Source organism: Crassostrea angulata, chromosome 2 (assembly GCF_025612915.1).
Source record: "Crassostrea angulata isolate pt1a10 chromosome 2, ASM2561291v2, whole genome shotgun sequence".
Lineage (NCBI taxonomy): Eukaryota > Metazoa > Mollusca > Bivalvia > Ostreida > Ostreidae > Magallana > Magallana angulata.
The window spans coordinates 26,006,885-26,017,283 of NC_069112.1; positions in this window are offsets into that span (position 1 = coordinate 26,006,885).

The following is a 10,399-nucleotide window of genomic DNA, read 5'->3' on the forward strand; positions in this document are numbered from 1 at the left end:
GTTTCCAATTTCAAATAATAATATTAATTTATAAAAATATACTTTGAACGATTGTCAGTTTTGTGAACAAAAATTTAAATTACTTATATGTGCATATTGTTGAAAAAAAAAACACGTTATCAACATCTTAAATATGTATTGAATGAACATAGATAATTAAAACATTTTTTTTATTAGTTTTGAGCAATTGTGCGGGACCATTTCTACTGCTTTAAAAAAAGGCCAGAAGATCTTAGCATTGGCTTTTGTTCGAAACCATGTTTAATATGTAAAGATTGTTGGCATAATTATATGAATAGAAAAAAGTAAACAGTTGTGACACGCTACCTTGTGTGTATTGATAAAAATAACTCTCAAATTAATAACTCAGACGTGTGAGATCGATTACTTGTAAAAATAATTGGAATATCGTCTACCATTTACACATTGTCAATAAGATACTGTGTACTCTAATGATTTTACATTCTTTATTTAAAAATAATGAGTATTAATTAAAACTGGTAAAAGTCAAGCTGCGCAATACATTAATTTAAGTGCCCCCTAAAAAAACCCAATAAGCATTACATCATACTATGCAAATCTTTTAATATTGAGCGAATTTTAATTATATGTTTTTAAAAAGACGGATGGTCTTAGCTGAGGGATTTGTTTGAAACCATGTTCAATACAGAAAGATTTTGTGTATAGATATATGAACAGAGAGAAAAGGTCAACAGTTGAGACTTGCTACCTTGTGGGTATTGATGATACACAAAAACGTATCATTTATAATTTACAAGTTATTGATAAGATTTGAATACTCTCAGACGTGTCAGATTGATTTCAAAACTAACGAGCATCAGTTCGATACCATTACTCAAGATGCAACAAAGATACCGATGCAATAACATAAAAAATAACTCATTTTTTGATTTCTTTGCCTTTAGAAATTAGGACGATTGTGCTTTTTTGAGGTCAGTTAATTGTAGCCAATATGGAAGCTGAATTGTCCCAATTATTACAATCAGGTCTTTCATATTAATGTTATTGTGCTTCCGTCAGCGTAAAGATTTACTAAGTTAAGAAATATTCTAGGTAATTTGGAAAGGAATTTAATATTTCCTTCATAGTTATACAAAGCTCTAAATAAAATCTACCAAAATAGCCACAACCATTGAACTGTTTTAGATCATAGTGTTTGCTTACGATTATAGTTTAGATTTTTTTGAACTGACGTTACATATCACGAATATTAAACCTTCAGATTTACATTTTTATTTACATCTATTGCTGTTCCTTAGTTCAACATCAAACGATAAGTAGACTCAAACATACATCATTCATTTATTACAAAATATCATGTATATATGTTGTGTAAAGTTAAGTATGTATAGAGTTAAACAGCATGCGAATGATGTAATGAAATAAAAAACTACTTTCATTTTATGATTGCTACGTTCTGAGAACAATTAAGTCCAACAAAACGCTTTAAATGGTTAAAAAATAAAAGCAGTTGTATATAAGTTAATTGACGTTTGCATGCAAACCTTAGCTGAGTCTGGAAACGATACATCCCGCTATAGTTAAAATGGCGTGTTTCTTATTGCAGAAACAAAGATTATATCTATGAAGGAATTGAGATTTAGCTTCATTTGTACAAGACTTGTATAAAAAGATGCGTTGATATAAATACCTTTATATTACACAATTTTTTTTTTTTATCATATTTACATCTACCCAATGGTATCACCTTTTTTATTGAACAAACTTATAGAAATCCATAGCTATTTATAAATTTACAGGACTAAAATATATACTTCCAGTTTATTGGTCGGTCGAAACCTATAGCGATCAAAGAAAAATCACGGACTGCACGAAATAATCATAAGGATGTCAAACACAACATCCCATAGGAGAGGATTTGGCTGTATATCTTAGCTAACTTAGTGATGTACATTAACAATATTTTAATTAATCTAACTTACGTTTTACTTACAATTTATTATTTTGGTAAAAGGAAAAAATTGCATAACCCATCATAGCGCAATGATGGTTACCTTCATAACCCGCATGAATCACTAAAAAAAGCATTTTATTGTCTAAATATTTTCAGCCTCCTCAGCATAGATAATGATTCAAGGCAAACGAATCGTTTATAAGATTGTTTGCTCTATTTGTAGCTATTCTGTGAAGTCAAATTATGCAATACTAATGATCTGATCAATAATCAAAATAATCAACAGCAATGTCTTCTTTTTTTCATTTTAAAGTACTTAAACTTTAGTCAAAGATGAATAAATATCGCATACCTTATCCTTCTGATAAGCAATTTCATAAAAGTAGCAGATGTATAGGACCAACCTTTACGAAGTTTTAGAAAGAACACGAGATTCCATATCTATATTGATAATATATTCTGTGATTATCGCAATAATTCTAATTTTAAGAAAAATTTTGAAAGAAAAAAAAATAAAAATACATGAAATGATAGTAAAAAATAAAAAAAAGAACAATCAAAGGCAAAAAAGGAACGACTGAAAAAACTTCTGTCCAGGCATTATATAGATAAATAAAATTTTGTGCATTAAGTATATGCAAATTTAAAAAAAACAACCCCAAAATCATGTAATAGTGCATAACGATCAGGACATCTTCATAATGTCTTTATTGCAAGAACTATTTTCCTGTACCTTAACAAATGATATATATTAACAGCTACAAATACCGATTTTCATAGTATCTTGTGGAACGTTCAAAGATAATTTGTTGTTCAAACACCAGTTCATGTTAATTTTTTAGTAGACAGTCATTCGAACCATCTCTTGTCTTTTGTTATCATAAACGACATGTGGGCTTTTTAAAAGAAACATTTTGGGCCATGTTTTCTTTTAAGAATGCATATGGTAATAGGAAATAATATTAATAACCTTTTGAGTCAATTGCTTTTTGAATGCAGAAAAACCATTGGAATATCGTCTATAATTTTCACATTGTCAATTAGATGACAGTGTAGTATAATGATTTTACATTCTTTACTCAACAATAATGATCACCAATTAAATCCATATACAACTGAGAATACATGGACGTAAATATTGCTTTCACAAAGTGATCCTTGGGAAGAATAACCATCAGAATTACATCAAACGATGCTATTTTAAAACATGTTAATGGTATAAGGTATAACTGGCATATCATTTCCCCCAAAAAATTGATAAACAGATTTTTTATTGACGCTTCGATGTATCGTAATAACAATTCATTTAAAAACCGGTAGCTTACATTCAGAATCTTCACTTTCAAACTTATTGCTAGCACATTAAAATAGAAATAATATACCAAAATATCAGCGATATGTTTCAAGCGACATACGCTGTATTTCTGATCATTACTATTTTGTACAACAAGACGGCCAGTTGCTTCGATAGTTTTTATGGTGTGAAAACAAATGAATATCCGAAAACGTCATGTCACAAATTAACAAATATAGAATCTGCTGGTGGAACTAACAGGTTAACTCATGCCAGGGGTGATCTTCGAGGGTGAAGATCATTTAAGGGGGGAGGAATGTGACGGTCAGACTGGTTTGAATACCGGAGCCAGATACATGTAGCTCAGTTGGTAGAGCACTTGACTAGAGATTCAGAGGGCCAGGTTCGAATCCCAGTTTGTTCCGTCGTTATTTCTCCCATCTTGTACATATATATCAGATATATGACAGATGATTAAGGGTCATCACATGTTTTGCAAGATGCAAGAAGTGTTAAAAACCTTTACTTTACAACACAATACATTTAAGTGAATATTTATGTTTCTTGATATTATTTGGTGTGGTTTTCTTGACAGTGTCGCATAAAAAATTTACCCGCTCCTAAACAACAAACTTTCTTATTAGTGGATTCAGCTTACCGCTATTTGGCTGCTGTTGCAGCAGACAAATAATATATGCACGCACAAAACAGAATGAACTTATCAGAGAATGAGTTGAGTTTATTTCAACTGTTGGAATTTGGGTATTTTTTTAAAATGTATACTTGTGACAAAACATATATTTATATGTGGTACATACAGCTGTAGCTTTATGAGGAAAATTTGGGTTAGACCATATATACCTACCATGCAAGTAAATGATATTTACAAAAAACTTGCAATTTATGGCGCACGGAATATACGCTAGTTTTATAAAGATTGACATACATGTAATGTACCATATTCTGTGAAAAATAATCTATTAAAAATTCTTCATTAAGTTTACTCATACATTTTTTATGCTTATTACACATAATATTGTTTTTAAAACATGTAATTTATAAGAAAAGAAACAGAAACCCTCGCTAAATTTATTTGCAAAAAACAACCCCCCAGCAGAATTGATAAAAAATGGTATACCAGAAGCTAATACATGTACTTTGACGCTGTTCGGTGGGTAATATTCCTTTGTAATTTACGAATTGAAATATTGACTGTTGCACTACAAGTAATAAACTCTCTCTTTCCCTCTCAAACTCTCTCTCTCAATTTGATAAGTGTCTATACCTATGAAAATTTTTTAATATTGTATTATGACTTGATATGCCAATTTTTGATCTTGTACTGCCTAAATGTTATGTCATGTATTGGGGTATGTCATACTTATTACACTGCATGGTCAGTGTATTTTTTTTCAGAATTAATATGAATATGTTAATGTAAACACAGCTATTACTAGTACTATAGCATTGAATGATTTATTTTTGACGTCGTCGTGTCAATAACTACCGTCAGGTGAGCAGACAAATTGAATAACGCGCGTTAGCGCGTTATGATAATTTGTCTGCTCACCTGACGGCAGTTATTGACACGACGTCAAAAACAAATCATTTAATGCTTATATTTACATTCCCTTACTGAAGAAATCAATTGTTTACTTAGATAAATCGATATAAAGTGCAGATCACGGTTGGAGTGAATAAGTAACAGCAAGAACAGCTGTTTTGTAAAATCGGTTTAAACTGGTTTTCACAAAGACTGTTGAGATGAGATCGACGAGCATGAAAATATAATCCGTGATAAATAACTCTTGTAATGTTGCTTTTAACAGTAAAGTCACCTTTTTTGTTGAATAATTGAAACACATGGTGTTTTGACAACATTCATTTCATGAAATACATTTTTAACTGATAACATAGAAATCACTGTTTGAGAACTACTTATGTAAATTACTCGTAAATTCATACGCAGTGAATAGGTGTTGCATTTATAGACATTTAAACATCACGGAATTTAATGGAAAAACACAGTAGAATGTAAATATATGTATGTAAACACAGCTAATTTTTTTTTTTCATTTCAGCTCAAAACAGACTCTTGTTACCACATTGCACTACATGGCTTTTACCTGTTGATTATTGTGGGTCAGCTCTTGAGATTAACCTGTCACCTCTATCCACATGCATATTCCTTGTGTTCTACAGACTATTTACCGGTAATTCAAATTAAATACGATAATGCATGAATGATAATGGAACTTGAAGAAAGCATCATGCCATGTTGTGGTTTTTGTTTGATAAGAAATTATGAAAACAAAATTAAGGCTGTTTAAAGAAATTCATGATTGCTGTGAAAATTTGTTTTTCAATAAAAGTATGCAATTATGTTTCCTTTATTTTTTATTTCATCAAGATATTTAGATGTGTTTACATAATTGACCCCCCCCCCAATCCAATTGTCTGCATTAAGATTACATGTAGGTATGTAAATGTACATTTGACTTTGAAAAAACATCTGCTATGATAGTTACTTTTGAAATGATCAAGAAACAACCTATTTCTACTTTTCATATAGTTATATATGCATAAAAAAAGTAGAGAAACATGTCAAATTTGAACATTTTTAATGGAAATCAACTCTGTCTCCAGCTACCTGGGTGTGTTTGAATTTAATTTTAATTTAAGGCAGATATCTAACTTGTAGATTGTAACTTACTGTTTTAGCATGGTTAGAAGGAGACTAGAAATCAGAATAGATTAGATATTTACTAAATATGATTGTTAGCTTACTTTTTTTCATGAAAACAAGAAATCACAAGCAGGACAGCTGTTTATTTGTTAATTAAAATTGTAAAAATCATACAATAAACCAATAAAGATCAAATTTTAGAATCATTGATGATTGTTTTCAAATATGTGTGAGAAATGACTCAAGGAAATTGCAACAAGTTTCATAAAATTAGGTAAAACATTTCAAACCATGACTTTTCATGAAAATCAAAAGATGGGGGGTGGGTATACATGTAAGGGTATTTCAAAGTGATATGGAGCTTGTATCATGATATTATTATGTAGATGTATGTTATATTGAATAAGGTTTCTTTTTAAAGGTGGTTGAACAACAGTTTACCTCTAAAAGGTCCGGTAAAGATGTTTTACTATGGAGAACCCTGTAAATCTGTGTTTACTAAAGGAAATTGGAAATAGTGGGTTCACTTAAATGGCCATATTTTTGTTAAACCTCAATGGAATTGGCAATATGTGGTATTCTTTTTTCTCAGAATTGCATTAGCTTTCTTATTCTAAGACAAACCGTCTTAGAATAAAAATGTTAGTGTACTAAGTTAAAGGTAAAAGGAACAGTTTCAGATAAAGTACCTCAATATTTTTGTAAAATTGAGAGTGACTGTACTTGAAGGTTTATCAGTGTTGCGTAGATTCATGAAATGAATTTTAATGATTATCAATAGTTACAGGGATGTCTCTTGTTGGAATTGGTAAGAAATATTAAGGCCTCTAATTTTAAGTACATGAGAAGCAGGAATAAATTGTGAAACTTGCGGCTATGACTGATGTATTGACTTTACACAGTGAAATTGAAGGTTACAAACGGGAGGTTATATAACATGAAATGTAGATGGATGGGATATTATATGCCTATTTAGTTTTTACTGGGTATGAGGACAATAGCAAGTTTATTGTCCCCCAAGACAGCAACTATTTCATGAGGCAAAGCCAAGGGAAATAGTTGCTGTGGAGTGGGATAATAAACTTGCTATTGTTGGAATAGTCAGTTAATTGGTATTTAATTATACAGAAGAAAACTTTATTTGTCAGCGATGCAGAATTTCTTGATGATAAACAAATTAGAGTTAAATCAAACTTTGTATTTAATACGGCGATCTTATTAGGTCAGAGGTGTTCCGAGTTTAAGGTGATATGGGACACTTCCATGTTGTGACGTATTGTTTATCGAAATAAACAATAAAATAAAGTGTAATTATATAAGTACATGTAGTTTCTTTTCAAAAATGGTCACCTAACTCCGTAGCGGTTTACTAGGAACCTGTAAGTCATGAGTTCGAATCCCGCTGGGGGTTTTACAATTTTTACCTTTTCAAATATTTTTAAAAGCTATTTTTTGGTTAAATATTGTAAAATTTGAAAATTCTAAACCGGTGAAAATTTTTCAATTATATAGTACTTTAATCCACATTAATATCGGCAGATGTCCCATACCACCTTAAAAAGGAGGGAAATCAAATTCTGCTGATGAATGGTTTTGATGACTATTCACCATGGGCAGATAGCATGGATACTATTTTAAATTAGATAAAAAAGCATGTTTATGTGGGCGCCTTCTAGTGATCAGTTTGTCAGTCTGTCCATCTTAGATGGCATGACCGGAGCATTGCTTCTCTCCCCTTGACCTAATCTGGCTCATACCTCATCCACAGGGTTCCTTTGGGTAAAGGATGTGCAGTGACCTTGGACCAAGTTTTTAGGTATAAGGTTAAGGTCATAGCAGAATTATATATATAAAATCCTTGTCTGGGGCATATCTTCTCTCCCTTTGGTCCAATCTGGCTTATACTCACAGAGTGTCTCTATGGTTAAACGATGTGCAGTGACCTTGCATGAAATTTCTAGGTAAAGGGTGAAGATCATATCGGATCATGCAAAAATCCTTTTTTGAGAGCATATATAATTTCTACTAACCCCTATTTGGCTCAGACTTCACATAAGCAGAGCTTTTGAGTAAAGGGTGTGTAGTGACCTTGAACCTATTTTCAGTGAAAAGAAACTGTAAAGGTCATAGCAGAATTATATTTTAAAAAATCCTTGTCCGGAGTATATCTTCTCTCCCTTTGCTCCAAACAGGCTCATACTTCACCCACATGATGCCTTGGATCAAAGAATATGCAATGACCTCGAATGATATTCGTAGATCAAGAGTCAAGGTCATATCAGATCACACAAAAATCCATATTTTAAGAGTATAGATATACTCTCCTTATAGCCCCTATTTGGCTAATATTTTACCTAAACAGAGTTTACAGAGTTTCCAAACACGAAATCCTCGCCATGCTTTTCCGATTGCCCATTCATGTACCGGAAGTGCCACCGGGAGTGCAAAGAACCATCGGAAACACGAGGAGGTGTTTCGGGGGGCGAGAGGGTATTGTCACCGTGTGAGAAACACTTATTTAGAGTGACATACTGTTTCTTTAATTTAGTGCTAATTATTTCTAATTAGACCTTCACCGCCGGACATTAAGATGTCACCTGTTATTGAACTAATTATATATCTTGAGTAATCCTTTAAATTAATTATTGTATGTGTCAAGAGTAACTCTATTTATTTACACCTGTATGTCTGTTTTATTTATAAGTTAGTCGTTATCCACAATGATCATCAGTTGGAGACTGGACCTTGTATTGTCCATGCCGATTGCATAGATCGTGTAGAAACGACAAGTTTGGATCGTTAATGAATTGTTATTCGATATACCGACTTGTGTATTTCTACCAGTCATAAAACTTTAACAACTTCAAATACAGACCATGTTTACAATTGGACTACCTGTGGTGTTTATGTTAAAACATGAAATGTTTGACCGAAGTTGAAAGTAGCAATTTGCCTTTAAAAGATGGAAATAATATGTTACAATTTCTTTCAGCCATTATATTATGTTTCGATTTGTTAACCTATAATTAGATGAGAGCTAAAAAAATCGCATAACGATATCATCATCAAATACAAAACTAATTTAAATTTACCTGCATTGTCTGTAATGTATATTTAGCTAAAGCAGAAATTGCCAACTTTGTCTTTTTAAGTTAAAATCTATATGTTTACTTTACTTAATGTCTTTCCTGGCCTTTCATTTATTGTATTATAATCATTAATTTTATCGCTTGAACAAACGAGTAATGATAGCCCTTACCACAGCGCAAACAGATATTGGGTATAGAAGTAAAACATTGAACTTCCACGATGGTGTACTTTCACATGCACGTGATTGACGTAGAGTACAGAACATGCATACATACATGTATAAACTGTTGAATTTCTTATCTAACCTATTACATTCCGCGAACTCAAGCATTCTTAGGATAATCACAGGATTATCAAGGTATACACTGTATATAAGGATTGAAAAAAAGAAGGTTCATTCGAAATTAGAGATTAAAATACGAAATTCGAAATACAAAATTTAAGAATCTAAATTCATTATCTGAATTAACAAATCAAATCAAGGATATGAAAACTTGTTTTCTTAGCGATATTAAACTGTTCCCAATTCTAGATAAAAATCACATGTACGTGCTCTAGTATACAAAATACATGCTAAGTTCTCCCAAACAGAATAACTTTTTTTATTGATTTATACACATAAATATATTACACTTGTAATAATGCAGTGTGTTTCGCGGATCTAGGTGATTGTGTTCGCACTGTGTGCATTACCATTTGATGCGTTTGAACCCTGGGAGATTGACCATCAATAGTTAAAATCCGGAGTTTATTCTTCCTTTCTGTAAGATGGCTCTATACACCAGCAGGCATGTTCACGACACTTTCCTAAGATATTACCTTAATGTGTTCCTAAGATATGACTTAAGAAAAAAGGTTAGGAACATCCTAAGATCAACTTAGGACACATCTTAAGATGTAACTCGACGGTATCTTAGGAACATCCTAAGTTATGATATCCTAAATTGTGTTATGATCATTATTCATTTGATCACAGTGTCTATATTTTGATAATCATGTAAAACTTTGCACGTTAATACTTTGTGTGGGTTAAGTGTTCATTTATGATGCTAGGAATTATAAAATTTGAGTTAAGTTGATGTACAGGTTTTTTTTTTTTAGCCAGAAGTAAGTCAATAGCGATAGGTATGAAATTAAAAAAAAAATACTCAAGTCAACTCAAATATATTTTTACACAACAACTCACATGATTAAAGTAATAGAGAAACCTCGTGCTTCTTTTGGCAATAATATATTGTGATATGTTTCACTGCATGGTATTTTTTTTTCCCACAGAAGAGTGTAATTGTTGAAACCAAAAATACTTTGACATTTATTTAATGTTTAAAAAATTCCTTTAACAATAAATATTTATCACTATAAAGATTAATAAGCTCTTGCAATATTTTTTATT